Below are 17,201 nucleotides of genomic sequence, written 5' to 3' on the forward strand. Positions count from 1 at the left end.
GGATAAATAGTTTGGAGGGGTGATCTATTTCGAAAAAATATCAATAATAATTTATTTAATTATTAATTTAAATATTAAATAACATATTTAGGTACCCCACTACTAACAGCTTCTCGTTGCTTCTACTGCAGATCCATGCACTTTTCCGGGTACATTTATCATACCCAGATACTCCAATTTTGAGTCAATGTGTAAAAACCTGGCCTCATGATCGTAATTATTAGGATCGTTAGTGTCCGTATGTATAGTCGTCGCTGTTTCGTCTCTTGGACATGCCGCACCAGAGTCACGATCATCAGTTTCGAGATCCTGGCGAAGCGAAAAAAAACCCCACTGTTATCGGTGGATAATAACTAGAAACCGCTAAAAACAAAACAGGGTAATCATGGAATATGGTACGCAAGGGTAATTGTTGCCAGTCTGTCAGATATAACTATCTTTCCACGCCATATTAAAACTTCGTTTTACTATTATTCTATTGACACACATAATTTGAAAACACCTCAGAGAAATATTAAGCCGGGTACTCATTAGCGAGCCGTAACTGTAACCGTTCCAGATACTATAACCAACTCTAGATCCAAAATAATTATTCATTAGGCTCGCATTATTTGGCGTCCATACTAGTTACTGTAGCTGCAGAGGTCACGATTACGACTCGCTGATGAGTAGATACCCGGCATAAGACCATTAGAAAAAATATTTTTGAAAAAAAATACGATGCCCCTGAGATTCGCACCTATGTGCCTACCAACTAAACTATGCACGTCCTATCTAATTGCTATGAGGTTAGGTACACGGATATGTGTACGTAAACAGTTCACCGCAGGACACTTATTCGTGCGCCGCAGTACGTGAAACATGAGTTCGTGTAACATTTAATCAAGTTTTTCGTTGAACATTTCACCGTGGAGTATATTTGTACGTATGCTACAACATGTGGCGAATTTTATGAGATGTCTTTACTAGGTTAGGTTAGGTTAGGGTTAATCTAATTGGAACAGTACTATTTGCAAACTATCGCCGCATTTTGTAAGATACGTACAAATGTATTCCACGGTGAAATGTTCAACGAAGAACTCGTCATTTGATAAAATGTTATACGAACTCATGTTTCACGTACTGCGGTGCACGAATAAGTGTCCCACGATAAACTGCATACGTACAACTTACATGTAACTATGAGGTTATTTGTAGTTTTTACAATACTCTATGGAGCGTTTTCTAAATTGCCTTATTTTTTTTAGTTTTATATTGACTATTGAGATATTGTACATAATATAGAGTTGTAGACAAAGGGTCTACTTCTGCTAGTATCTAAATAACATGAAAAACGTTCAAGAAATCAGAATGCCATTTAAAAGTGACTCTCAAATAATCAATGCTGCACTTACACAATGATAATTTTTACATAATCTGAAATTGAAAGTAAAATTGTTTTTTTTCGTACACAGTTGATAAACTCGAAAAACTACATACATCATTACGATATCTGTTAGGTGCCTATATCAACATAGAAAAAAAAACAATTGCATAACGTCATATAAATAACTTCTACTAATCGATACATAATTGAATACATACTGCTGATATTATTACAATGTAATTATTTATAGTTTAGGGAGAAAAGTAGAGAAGTAAAAAATATCAAAATTAATGAGGCCAAACGTTCAAATGTGTATTGAAATTGTGTAATAATGAAAAATGAAATACCGCATACATATCGAGCCAATAATAAAGAGTGTCATCAGTGACAAAATTCTTAGTTTTCTTTTTGTAACAAACAGTTTTGATTTGCAATTTCTTCGGATACAAGGAACTGAAAAATAGTATTCATACATCTTAAATCCGGATACAATGTCCATATTTAGCAATACACTATGATCAGCGTTAGCGTTTTTTTTTGCCAGATCATTTGCTAGATCTGGCTTACAAAATTTTCGTTGACGTTTTAAATCTAGCGTTTTTCGACACCACAAACAGCTTAGCTGGAATATTACACCAGATTTTCTTGAAAACAACATGCTAACTTATATATTTTTTATCTTACTAATAAAAAATACCAGGTGGCAGTGCCACCAGCTGTCAACATTTTGGTGATTTCGCTAATGGGTTCAGTTTGTCCAATGCGCAGCAGATACAGAGTAGTATGAGTCTGTATGTGTCTTGCTTTTCGTTGCACAAGCCAAATATAAAATTACATATATCGCGACCCGAGAACTATAGGGTTCTAAGTGAACAAGTGCAGAAAAAAAGTTATGGGCTGTTGAAGTTTTGAACGCTTGTATTTTGTTACTTGTGAATGTTTTCAATTATTTTTTTGGTTGAATATATCAATGATGGTACTACTATATTGTAACTATCAATAAAACTACGTTAAAACTAGTTTTTAATGGTAAATTTTATATATCATAAATTCAGTTAGAACTTTGTCCACCTGAAACTCAAACAAATCGCGTTTACTACAAGGTTCTAACTGAAATTTGTATGGAAATCCTGGTGATTAAGGACACATAGTTTCACTTTTCATGTTAAAAATAAATAAAATTCTTGAAAGTATCTTCTTCTTATCTAATAAAATATTTTTTTCCGGAGAAAATGTATGAAAATTGTTGGGAAAATGGGAAATTCGGAAAAACATAAATATTTTTTTGTAATTTTTGTTTAATACCATTTTAAAATGAAAATTAAGTTGAAAATATAATTTAATAAAAATACAAAACTATTGTTGATGAAACAAGCCTAGTGTTTATTGTTTAATTTCAACTGGCTGGCTTGTTGTTATTAACGGCTGAGGGAATGTTGTGTAAAAATTCTTCTATTAAATTATTCACGTCAGTTTTAGAATAATCTTCAACCCAGCAAGAGGCATATCTTTCAGATCCATCATAACATCATAATGATATTGTATAATTAATATACTAAATCTCTATAGTGTGGGAATTCTCAGGAATAGGGATTTTAGAATACAACATAACCATTTCTTCACCCCATCTACTGAGGATTTGAAACATCTCAAACATTGATATCACTTCCAGGAAGACTTTTAAGCCTAAAATATTAAATCATTGAATGAAATAGCCTTCAAATACTCTCAATATTTAGACATTATTATTAACAAAAGGTTAAATAATAAAGTGTACAATGTTCGTTCGACATTCACATTATTAAAATAATCAGTTATGTAGGTATTAAAATTGACAGTTTGTGAATATGTAACTGTAACGAAATAAAAATTTTAAAAATAACGATAATATAATTAAATTTTACTTACGTTTCATAATATTATTATTCATCTATTAGTGAGTTCACAATTTACTGTTGATATCAAATATCACGAAACATTTTTTTGAGGTTATGTATCTCGAAGCTATAGTAGTTTATGTAAATACTCGTGGTTTATTGTTAAATACACTGCATGAAGTCTTTATAATAAATTTTAAATACAAAACAACAACATTTTACTCTTCATATTGCAATTTAAACGATTTTAACAACTTTAAATGTATTCATAACCACGAAATGTCAAAGCACATAGAACTTTGTAGAACGACGGATCTTTTTAGATTATGATAGAACTCTGTAGTACCACAGATATTTTGTAAAGTGCACATATAACTCGGTAGTATTGGGGTTTAATGAAAAAATATAAGAAATATTGACCTCATATTGATATATTATGTAGATAATGTGACTTGGAAGACTGCCTCATCATTACTTTAGTTTGGCCAAAAATCGACACTTAGAACCTTGTAGTTCTCGGGTCGCGCTATGTTGTAAAATACTAAATTCTTTTTCGATCTTTGTTCTTATAAAAGGGATGTTTATAATAATTATTGTGCTATTTTTTTGAAATGCTAGTTTCTAGACACATTTTCAATTTTTTTAAATCTAGCATTTTATTTTGCCATTTAGCTTGTTTTCTTGCCCTATCTGGCATATTTTGTGAATAGTTAGCAACACAGACAATACTGTGCATTATGTTGGATTACTCATTGTTCTCTATTTATGATTTCTAATTGCATTCTATTTTAAAATATGTACATACTTATTGTTAATTCTGTATTTTTGCAATTCATACTGTGTTAAGATGGCGCAGCTTCTCATCTAATACAATATATTCATTTCAATAAGTAATTAAATGTTTTAATGATTAATGATTTCTCATAATAATAAATTATTAAACGTGCAATGAGTCAACATTGTGTAACACTCTAATGATTAAATTTTATAATGCCTATGAAAATAGTGTAAATATATCGCGTTAATATCCGCGCATAGTAATACAGTCTACTTCGGATCACAAGTTAATGCTAATAAATAATTATATGATTGGTGAATATAAAAAGAGGATTATAATTACCAACGATTGCTTTAATGATCTCTATTGTGAACTTTACACTTTGCACCCTCCACAAAGGTCTATATTTAACAGCGGTTCTCAAACTTTATAACATTTCCTCCATGGCGGTCCCTTTAAAAAAATTTCGATGACTCGCTGACAATGACATTAATATGGACGACGCATCTAGAAAAAAATGACACTCACTTTTTTGTCGGATCTGCCGAATGGCATAATTTTTTCTAACGCCATTACAATAAAGGTGATATTGCTATAAATTCCCGATGCTTTTTGTCGGGTCTGCCGAATGGTTCGGTTCGAACAGGTTCGCTCAAATGAACATTGACACTAGAAACACTGTTCTAACGCCATTACAATAAAGCTCATATTGCTATAAATTCCCGATGCGTGATATCGCATAATGGAAATTGCGTGACGTCTATCTATACATGTGCGAATGTCGCTATGCGCGAATGTACTTGCTACCTACTATATTGAGTGCATTGTCGATTTATAATGTCATTGCTCGCGGACGACTTAAATAAAAAAAAAAAATCTACATTATTTTAAAGAAATTTCTTTCTCTTTAACTTTACTATCCATAGTTAGAGGTTCAGTTTGAAAGCTGTCAATTTTTCGTGACAATGGAGCACTGTGATATCGTTTCTTTGCAGCGCTAGGTTGATAGAATTTACAGATTCAAATAAGTCTACCAAAAATGACAGGGAAATAAGAAAACGGACATCGAAGAATTGTGCGTGCGCGTCAGTACAAATGGGAGCATTTATTAAAAAAAAATCGATGTATAATTTGATGCCATATTCAATTATATCCTATTCAAATTCGCGCGTTTAAGGCAATGTCTTTACCTACCAGAGGTAGCTTGCAATTTGAGACATTTTTTGATAATTTACAATTTCACGTAAATTAATAAATATGTAACTATCTGAAAACATTAAAAAAAATATATTTTTTATTTTAAATCAAAGATAAACTTTCAATTGTAAAAAAATGTGAATTTGTTGAATCGGACTCCATCTTATTATTACATAATATATTTTATGTACATATTTATTATTAAAATTTAGTTTATTAAGTTTTCTAAGCATCGCTTAAGAAATTTTTGACTAATTCATAGTTTTATTATTTTTTATATTTATTTTAAAAAACATCGATTTTTATAAAAATATAAATGTGTATAACTTAAAATCCTTTTTATTGAGGTATGGTACTCGTACCGATATTGAAGCTCAATCAAAAGCAAACTAGGAAATGTTCTAGTTGAATAATTATTAAGGTGAATTATTATAATGCATATTATAACAACATTTTTAACTAATTAACAATGATAATTCTAAATAAAAACGATTTTATTTATTAATTTTTTTTATATTATTTTCGGATCTCACCAACAGGCATCTCAACACCAACGCGTGCCACTAATAGATTGAAGCAACTTCTAACTGAGGTAAAATTATTTTTTTATACGGCAACATTTTTTTTTTCAATTAAATCCCACTAGTACACAAGCACTATTGGTCAATTATTATTTCTTAGTCACTTTGAAGCAATTTGAGAAATATTTACACTAGGGCAAATCAATCAATAAAAATAATACAATGTATAGGTCTGTCATAATTATATTCATTATTAAATAAAATTTACGAAAAGTTAACCCATAATAAGTTATTTTTATTATTATACAATACAAGATGGTTCAAATGAAAATAGTACAGTTTTTAATTAGGTAGCTACTATAATATTGATTGAATTTGTAATTTGTAGTATAAGTACACAATATTTATGATAAGAAACCAACTTTTTTTATAACCAACTTATTCGGTTTCGAAGTATTGTGAACATGGCCCCCACATCCTGAAGCGGGTCCTCACAGGCGTCTTTGGCGTGTGACACACTACACTAACATTTTTCAAATTGTGTTCAGCTCAACTTAAGGGTACCTATTTAGTATATTTGTTATTAACGATTTTTTTTCTATTTTTAATACATAAAATGTTAATGGTCATGAAGTATAATAGCGCCGTAGGTGTCTTTTTTTTACTATTAAAGCAAATTTGTGATGTGTGTTTATCTTACTTATCTGATCAACCCGCCACGCCGCCCCCACTTGTGGGGGCCATGATTGGGAATGTTGAAACCCAAGAGAATTGAATAAACTCTAGAACCACGAAAGGTAAAATGAGTTTACTGAACCAAAAAACCAAATTATATCACTATCCCCATTCATTCGTGCATTTGACTATGAATATTTCTGTTTTTTGTACTTACATACATAACAAGACTGCTATCGGCAGCTATCGAGGGTAGTTTTTTTATATTTTTGTATCGAAGCATTATAATTGTTCAGTTCGCTGTCTAAACAGTCAAAACTGTAAATCTCGCTCTAAAATTTAGCACACCCAAGAGAGGTCCTGTTAAAATATAGCACTTATTGTAACATTTACATCTAACTTATTTTAATTGTTACAATAAGTGCTAATACTTCGATACAAAACTACCCTCGATAGCGGCCGATAGCGATCAATAGCAGCCTTGTGTATAGAATAGATGCGCAAGAGTGTCTAAATTAAACTATCGCGATAATAACTGTGTTTACACTCAAAAGTGCTGACTATCTCGCTAAGCTCATTATTAAAGCATAAACGAGACTCGTCGTTTAATTGTATGGTGCTATTTGACAGGTTGTGAAAATTGGTAAACGTGAAAATGCTCTGCGCGATGTAGTTCGTATTTTTTCGGCAAGTTCGTAACTATGGTGTAAAAATTCAGAAGCCGCTAAGCTTTTTTGATCCATGCATGCAGTCTTGCAACATGCATGATAATACTTGTTTAGATTAATTGCAGTTTATCGTTATGGTCGCGACAATACGTACTTACTGCCGTCAGTAAATCCGTGCACTTGTAAACGGGCTATTTGGTTAAGTTTTGACAGAAAATTTATTAAAATAATTGTGTAGGTATGCACCATTCATAACGGAGAAACATTGTCTTGTCTTCCAATAAACATAAAGCAGTCTGTGGTCTGTAAGCGAGTGCCTAACTAAACGCACGAAATTATTTATTTCTTATTATGTCTGATAGAGTGTGGTTAGAAAACTCTGTCAGATCTTAAATCATTTGATTCGTCAAACAGATGAAAGAAAACACAGCTTGATCTTGCAAGTTGACCTTCATTACTGATGCAAGTGACAATTATTGTGGTGATAATTTACTTGATTGGCTATGACACATATTTATATTTAGAGAAAACAGATCTTCTGGTACGTCCTTACATTGTATCATCACAACAATCTGCAAACCGTCTAACTCCATTTGAGCAAATTGTTCAGGAAGGAGAAAAAACATAATAACTTAAAGGCGGACGTGCTCAGCGTGGCTCAAAATGGAGCTTTTATTCTATTTTCAAAGCATGATCCTGGACATTCCTTAAACGTTGTAGATAATCTATTTATATAATTTTGAAGCCTTATTATCCTTTATATTTATTTTAAACATTTGATGACTGCATAAAGTATTTTTATTACATAAAATAGTATTCTTTTAAACCTCTCGCTCTAATGTTCTAGAATATAGTCATATTTCAGTACATAAATGTGCAGTGGTGTTAAGATTTTTTTACGTTTATTAATTTTTAAACGCATTTATAAAACCATCAGTATAATTTGTGTCGACATTATTATAGTGAAATATTTACGATAAAAAATTATATTGATAATCTCTGTGATCCCAAATTTGACAAAAATTAGGCATTTTATTATTCAAAAAATGGGCAAGATTTACACATTTAAAGATAATCCTAAAGATGCTGATTATAAGCTATGTCTTTGACCATTCAAATGTGATAAACGTTGAGCTACTATTGGCTTTTGTATTTTAAATCAAATTAGATATTACTTTCCGTTTACAAATAAGCTGCACTATGAATTAATACAATATTTTAGTTTCCCTTTTGTATATAAAGAAAATTTATATAAAGAGCAGAGTTGTTCCATTTACGATATTGGAAATTTGACAACTGCAGATGGCTGTTTTGTTTGAAGAACGATAACGCATTTATTTACAGGTTTAGGAGTTTGTAATTTTGTGTGAACATAGAAAACATGCTTTATAACGAAATGCCACCAAGATATCATTTTTGGTCACAAGTGCAGTTGGCTGGTTTGCGGATTAAGCAGTCGATATTGCACCATTTCTATAAAATATCCAATCTGATTTAAATTAGTATATTTATTTTCATCGATACGTAGCTAGTTGTTTAACACCATTTAACTCAGCGCTCGAAATGGAAAAGTTTTCGAACCGGAGCGCTTGACAATTTTCTGAAGATATTAACATAGTTATAAAATGTTATGTGTATTTTGTAAAAATAAGTGTGTTAGTTTTTTTGTTATGTGACTTATCTAGTTCAGACGGATAAATTATTTTATCCACGAGACGGAGCGATAATTGTATCTATTTTACGAACCGGAACGGCGCTCCGGTGCGTTCTGGTCTATTTCGAGCCCTGATTTAACTATTGCAAATGAGGTCGCGAGGTGAAATAATTGTCGGTTACCTCCATATTTCATTATTATGAGATAATCACAAAAAAACCGTCAGGCATATCTAGGATTTAAATTTTAATGGATAGGAAGTTTTTTACTGTTCCATTTGAGTCGTTTTTTGCGACCTTAAATTTTTATACGTTCAAATTCAAATTCCATCAAGTACTCTCGGTCGATAGTATAATTATTACTCTATGTAAAATATGTATATATAATATATATATTTAGGATTGCAAATAGAATAACACCTTTTAGTAAATTATATGAAGGCGGATAGTTAAATTAAAAAAACCCAAAATTCAGTAATATTAATAATAATATAATCATGTTTAATGTAGGTTGAAAAATCCAAGAAAATGTGGCTAGTGATTATAACCGACTTTGAAATCAACGGAGCTGTTGTTTGTTGTTTTCTGAATATACATACTTTGAAAAATTATATCCAGAATCAGAATTCAGAAAAATATAAAAAAGGTAAAATGGAGGGAACCATTAGCCTTCATCAAGCTCAGGCCAAGTGCTGAAGAAATCTGAAGCATGTCATATTATGGACAAAAAATCTCTCTGTCTATCTTCATCAATGTTTTGTATCTGCATTTAAAATACCTAGTTAAGATGCATGTTTATCAAATAATGTACTTACTCTTAATTCGACGTTGCGGACGCATTAAAAATCTGTACAAGTTCATTTGTTTTACTCGTCCAGGATAGTCCAATTGATAAGCCATGTCACGAATGCATACGTACCAACTCCTAAACGACAGATGTTCATGTTTTGATGTTGGCTTATTTAGGACCAACAATAATATTACTCTTGAAATTCTTTAAATAAAAAACACTTATTTAAAAAAAATATAATCAACCATCCCCTTGCTTTTTCGTACAAGTTGGTTCAAAAGGATAATTCAGTTTTAATTTGATGAAATATTCTTTGTAAATATTTCGATAAAACGCATTAAGGGGTTGTTAATACATATGACGTTACGTCATGCGGCGGGAATGGGTCTGATTGTTGGCAAGGGGGGGGGGGTTGTAGAAAATGTGTCACAAAAAGAACGATTTTTTTAATGAAATGGGATGACGTTAAAAATAATACGTAATGTATATTTTTGTGTCGATGTTAGTAAGGAGAGGTGGTCTAAATGTCAAAAATCGTTTGTAATCATTTATGGACAACCTCTGAGATAATAGTAGATACTTATAAAATTTGTTGATGATCTTTACAATATACGATAGTAGTCTTTAGTAAGGACCTACATAATATGCTGCAATAATGAATATCAATGTAAAATGACTTGCAGCTAATTTAAGTATTAGTTATACAAGTATTTTTTTAGCTTCATATAATTAAGCTCCGTCTTGTAGTGAAGGTTCTCTATAGCATCTTTGGTTTGGAATATATTTTTTCAATGACAGTTGGTCACAATGACCGGCGATTTCGTAAATCGTTTCAAATTAAGAATGCAGCCTTCCGTTATACTTGAAGAGGCTCCAAACCAAGCAAGGGCATTTACTATTACCTGTCATTACACCGTATTTAGGTCTCTTATGTTTTATGACCATGACACTGCACGTCAATAGGTGAAAATGTTACGTTATATATTATTACAAGTATGAATAAGTTATAGTAAATACGTAATGATCAAAGAATCCATGCATGGAAGGCTGTAAAATTTTCGAGGTCTCAGATATCGTAAACTTTGTAACACATTTGTATTATACATATTAATTATCTTAATAACTTGCATAAGTAAACTGCAAAAATATATTTTGGTGTGCATTACAATTAATACCAGTGGCCAAGACTTATGTATTACTATACGATTGTTAATTAGAGTTTACCTTGAAAATATTTTTAATTACGAGCATTTATCATAACGAAAAACTAGTTATTATTGTGTGTATGAATAAAATTATCTTGATAACTTGCAAAATATAATATTATTGCGGTAATTAAATAATTTTATTATGGAAGAATAATCGAGAATACGTTTTGTATGAAAATTGATGACATCATCTAGCGGATAACTATCAAAACAGTGTGCCATTGCATATTCCGATATAAACTATCATTTGAGAAGGTATACAAAATGGCAAAATTATTAATATGGCTTAGCGTCATCTATGGTTGAAAAATGATAAGCGTGAAATTATCAAAATAATAATAAATTCGTCCCATTTTAAACCTAATTATTTTCATGAAATTTGTTATTCTATTGTAATATTGTATTAATAATTAGGTTATACCTACATATACAGATAGTTTAAATTCAGAAACATTTTATACCATCAGTGATGTTTTGAAAATATCATCAGAACATTAATTGGAAACCAATCCATATGACATAGAAAAAAATACATGTCAGAAACTTAATTTCGTCTTAGTCGATGTGTATGAACAGGATAGATGGTGGTATTTCTAGTGAGCTTGGAATCCGCATGGGTGTGGCGGGCTCTGCGTTCAACCAACTTGGAGTCGCATGGAGGTCAAGGCTGTATTCTGTGAGGACCAAATGTCGTTTGTTTAACGCGTGCGTGCTACCTGTGCTCCTGTATGGCTGTGAGACATGGCATCTTACTAAGCTTCAAGAGTCTAGGCTTTTGAGCTATGAGAATCGATGTCTCCGCCGAATCTTAGGGGTACATTGGTACGACCGCGTTACAAACACCCGAGTTCGTGAGCAGACGCAACAGCCTTCGGTGATTGAAGTTATCACAAAGAGACGATTTACGTGGCTGGGACACGTATTCCGGATGCCGCCAAAGAGTGCGGCACTTCGAACCCTTGTGGCACAGCATCAAGGGTTCCGTCGCCGTGGCCAGCCCTCCCTCACCCTGCAGCGGTGCTACAAAAGCGACCTACGTGCTGCAGGTCTGACATGGCGGGAGGCGCAGGAGTTGGCGATAGACCGAGGGAAGTGGCGCCAACTTGTGCTTGCCCTATGCCCCAATGTTGGGACGTGATAGGGTGGAAGAAGTGTATGAACAATAAAAATAGTTTACAATATTAATGAATCTACATTCTGGTTTCTATTAGCGATGACACTGGTAGATCCTGGGCGTTTTTCACTGTCTGTTTTAAAAAAATGTTCACGTGGGTACTAGAGCGAGTCGAGTTCGGAATGGCGTCTATTAAAAACCTCATACAAAATGGAATATAAAATAAAAAAATAAGCGGATTGGTTTGATCAATTACTTCTCAATACTATCGCCTCATACGTCTCGATGATACTTACGGTCTTGTAGTCGATATAGTAAAATAAATAATCATGTTATGTAAGCGTATTTCATTGAGTTTTACTTATGACCGTGGCTGCAATTAACAGAATATGCTGAGTTTAAAGATCATTGTTTTGACACTGCTTACTACAGGATGTGATTTTATTGCCAGAAATTTTGTTTTAATGCGTGTACGTATTTTTTTGTTAGCTTGGTATGAACTGAAGACTGTGTTTAAGATGATGAATGATAATTGTCATAATTTGGCATAAGTATCCAAAGACATTTAAATATTTTGGATAATATTCTTACCAACAATTAGTAGCTGATTATGTAGGAGCATTCTATTGTTCTTGAGAAAAGCCTTGCCGATTTTATTATGCACACTAAAATCAGGGTAAAATGACCGGTAATTGCCTGTCAAATTAAATAATTTATAATAAAAACTGCAATTCATTATATTGCTTAACTATTATTGCCGTTTTTTTTTATATACAACACTAAATTGGATAAATTTCATCGTATTTTTACACTATTTATGGTTTAAAATTTAATTAATTTATTGTTGGCAACTCTTCGTCTTTCTTGCCAGACATAGAATTTTTCTCAATCGTATAGAAATATCATCCTGGTAAACTAGCGTTTTGTCATATTATAGTGACGAGTTTTCAAGTTGTTTTTTGAAGTTATACTTCTTTTGGCGCGTTTGGGAAATCAGATCCAAGTGTATTTTTGGCGTGTGACATGTAACACATAATTTATTTTTTCATACGAAAAAAAACGCACTCGATTGGATTCGAGCCACCGATTGTTCGGTTATCAGCCGAACGCACTACCTTTACGCCACAGTATGATACTCCAATCGTGACGATTATACAGTATAATATTATTGTTTAGAATTGTTCCGTTGCCTAGGCAGCGAATTTATTATTGTCGGTCATTTGCAATTCCTTACGTAAACAAACGATTGAACGCCAGTGACAATTGCTACTTTAAAAATAAAAACAACGAGAAACCATTTTATAATTTAGTAATATAAGTTAAAGTGTATAGAAATAAACCATCGGTGTTCCAATAAGCGGTCCTTTTTCTTGAGTGTGTAATTAAACAAGATAATTAAGAGCTAGTCAAAGATTCTGGTTTATCACAAGTTTTGTTCTTGTTTTGTTACGCCAAATAAGTAAGGTAATTTTTTGTTTGTACCACGAACTATTTATTATTCGAAGAGCTGTAGAAATGTTTATCTTTTTCCTTAACGACAAACGATAGCTCTAATATATTTTTCATTTTGGAAATATCTAACATTCCTTTTACTGTCTATTTCAAAAGAGTTGGCAACACAGATCGAAGAATAACAGTAGTATCAATTCAAAAGTCAAGCCAACTGGTCAAGATGTATAGTCATAATAATTTATACTTCAATCATATTTTTTCTTAATTGGAGTCTCGTATTTCTTGAGTTACTCATTTGATTAAAACGTGTGGTTCGTCATATGAAGAAAAGTGAATATATTATCAGATGCGCATTCAGAAGGAGGCGTTCTTATCTACAAAATATAATGACCGGCACATACTTAGCATATTTGCATACCGTATCATCTTTGCATATCAGTGTGGATTGGAGGTTTTGATAGAGAAATCTCTTTTCGATAATTCTCGAGAAATTAATTTTCCGAAATTTCGAGAATTCTCATTTCTCGAAAGATCATCAATAAGATTCTCAAGAAATCGAGAAATTGTCACAAGGCTACACTATCTATCGCAACCAGATTTAAGAAAAAATAGCAATGTACTAATTTCACAAGAAATTTTGATTTATAGTTAAAAAAAGAAATACTGAATGGATTTTTTTAAATTTCCCGGTTATTTAGATCTAAAAAAAACAATGTCGATTTCTCTAGTATCTCGAGAATTCTCGAGAAATCCATAAAAAATCAATCTCGAATTCCGGTAAAAAAAAATAGATATAGTACCTACTCGATTTCGACAATTCTCGAATCTCAATAAATGAAAAAGGCCGAAATGTCACAAGCTCTATTGTGGTATTGTTTAGTTAGCCATGGGTACTGTTTTTATTATCACATCAAAATGTCCATTATGAGTGAGATGCTGCGATTATAACAGTAATCGAAGCATTTTTTTATAATAATATATGTATAAAATATAAACATTAAGTATAAGTAAATATGAAAAATAAATAAAAACTGTTTCCTGGTGCCTACAGTATAATTGAGTATATTTAAATTACATATTATATTACTATTACATATAGTATAATAAAACCAATACCAAGGCCGGCCTGTGTGTAGAGCTACCTCTCGGAGCGCTGAGATGAAGGGGCGCCAAATTTAGAATAGTATAATATGTAACTATATTTTTTTACAATTCATTGATTCTGACCAGAACCAAAATAGATTTGAACACAATTACCTCTGTCTCATCTCCCCATATTGTAAATTAACATTATAATTTCTACTTACCATTGGAAAAAGGGGTGAGGGGTGTTTAAAAACTGTCACAGTTTGACCCTGACCTCTACATAATATAATATTAATATGTGTATATAAAAAAGTGTTATGGTATATTATGTTACCAAAAAGTTACCAACAATGCTAAAAAAAAATGTATTTATTATTGATGTCATTGAATAGACGAATACAATATGATTAATGGACAGCTTTATGAAATGAGCAAACGTAAAAAGAGGAGAGGTACTTCATTAGTTGTCCAAAAAACCTTTATGTCGTGTCTGGATATAATACATAATGATGAAATGCCTAAAAAACCTTATGTAATATGTAATTAAATTTTAATTAAACATGCAACGTCTCATAGTCCAATACGCAAGACACCGGTTTCTTATATACCAGCGCATCTATTATATACACAAGACTGCTATCGAGAGTAGTTTATCATACTTATGTATTTATGTATTATAATTGTTACAATAAGTGCTATGTTTTAACAGCACCTCTCTTGGCTGTGTTAACTTTTTAGAACGAAATAGACAGTTTTAACAGTTTAGATGGCTAACTTATTATAACAATTTATAATACCTCATAATACATAAATGTGATAAACTACCGTCGATAGCTGCCGATAGCAGCGTTGTGTATAGAATATATGCGCAGGGGTTCCAAATTTGATTCCTTGAGAAGTTATAATACATCTACGTTATTTTCTCAAGCTATGTATGTTTCATTATCTACTTTAATTTGACCTCGCGATATATTGTCGTGTTGTAAAACAGATCTAAATGACACTGATATTTCATATTTCATAAGTAGATATCTACGTAGTTTGATAAAATTGTGCGAAGACAATTCAATGTTTGTTGCAAAACTTCGTTTCAAAACAATCGTGAGAAATTCGCTGAACAATGAAATATCAACACAATTGTCTTCATTAACATTGTATCTTTGAACTCAATAAAAAACAGTGGCTGGTTTAGAAACGTAGTTGTCCGATGTAGCAAAACATCAATGTATCGCTTCCCTAGGATCGTATCCTGCAACTTAAATAATAGTTAATGAAGATGAGTCAGAACTCATGAATCTTATGGCATAATATTTTTTTTAACAAGTACGTAATAATATTATGCTGTATTTTGATGTTAGTTGCAGGGATTTTTTTATCCTTTGGGTGATATTGTATTCTCAATTTATGAGAAATATCTACGAATCTTTTTAAGATTTTACTACGTGGCTTACTTAAACTATTTAGAGGTCCATTGTTTAATCTCCTGGAAAATCGAATTCTCTGCGTTAAGACTATACTTCAGTTGAGGCATGGTCTAAACAGATTGTGACTACGCGACGCGCAGATTGTGCAAACGACGCGTACGGAACAAAACATAATTTGTCATAAAAATTCAATATGCGTCCATTTAATGTTATGTTTATTGTTATATTAGTAATAATAATAATATATTCATTGACATGTTTTCTTTTTCGAGTAAATGCGTAACGTTTTTTAGTAATTTTTACACGATTTAAGAATATACTCCTCCGACGCCATCATAAAACAAATTGACGTGCTCACAGCTCGACTATCGCTCTCCGATTGGCAACGATTTCGAAATTTCGTTCCACATATTGTTGAAAATTATTTCCCGTTTCACTGATGTATGCTCTTAAATAAAATCGCTGCTGAACAAAGGACTCTTATTAACTTGGAACATGTTTTACTCATGATCTCCGACGCAAAAGCGTTACGAAAAATAGACGTAGAAAAACTATAGACGCGCAGCCCGCGCCCCATCCCGATTACTTACGCGCGCCGATTATTTTACGTTCAGTAGCCTAAATTCTGTGCGACGTATTGTTCGTCTGTTATTATTACTTTAGTTTATTATTGTAATTACATAGTTTTCAGAAAAGTAAAATTGTTTGAATCCTTTGGATTAGGTTATTTTGACAAATAAATTTTCTTTCGAATTTGGACAACCAGCATTCAGAAAATCAGTAGGCAAAGCATGTTCCATGTTTTAATAATTTTAGCGGTCAGGGTTTATTTGTTTTAAATTGTTGTAGGTATGGGTGCTATTACCCACTTGGCACTACTAGATGAGAATTGTTGCGTCGGGTTATAAAATAACTGATTAGTTCGGATCAATAATTTATTATGATTTAAGAGACACAACCAAAAAAATCAGCCCGTAAACTAATACCCGCGAAATATTTTTCCTATTTTCACCGGTCCGCAGGTATAAAAAGGTTAAAAAACACTGCTCCAGATCATTCAAATTTTTAGTTTTTTTTACCGGATACAGTGGTTTTGATACCAAACTTTGTCAGCATGGCCTAATATATAAGAATTATATAATACAGTAATAACATTTCAAATACAATACATGGTACGTGTAAATTACAGCAAAAAGTGACATTAATCGACGCAATTAATTGCTAATAATTATACCTCACTACATAATTTTCCACAGAGGCGTACATATATTATCGTAAACCTATGCAAAGCATTGGGGCCCAACCGGATAAGCGAGTCCTCTTCGGTCTGTGTCCGATATTTCGTTTTTTTATGAATGGAACAATAAAGAGAAAATATTCTGATGACTTTGA

The 17,201-nt window shown here is 32.0% G+C and overlaps 1 protein-coding gene across 2 annotated transcripts in view; it reads left to right on the forward strand.

Annotated features, from left to right (window-relative positions):
* Positions 1 to 17,201, forward strand: part of LOC147065912 (alpha-tocopherol transfer protein-like) — a 73,509-nt gene that overhangs the window by 35,970 nt on the left and 20,338 nt on the right. The window contains exon 2 of one of the 2 annotated variants that reach the window (XM_085955934.1): positions 5,758 to 5,810. The exons of the other annotated variant lie outside the window; for it this stretch is intronic. The gene's annotated coding sequence lies outside the window, so the exon portion shown is untranslated. The remainder of the gene's footprint in view (positions 1 to 5,757; positions 5,811 to 17,201) is intronic. 2 annotated transcript variants of the gene reach the window in all.

The sequence above is a fragment of the Rhyacophila brunnea genome, unplaced genomic scaffold, assembly GCF_057557595.1.
Source record: "Rhyacophila brunnea isolate RB1 unplaced genomic scaffold, BYU_Rbru_1.0 scaffold_5, whole genome shotgun sequence".
Classification (NCBI taxonomy): Eukaryota; Metazoa; Arthropoda; class Insecta; order Trichoptera; family Rhyacophilidae; genus Rhyacophila; species Rhyacophila brunnea.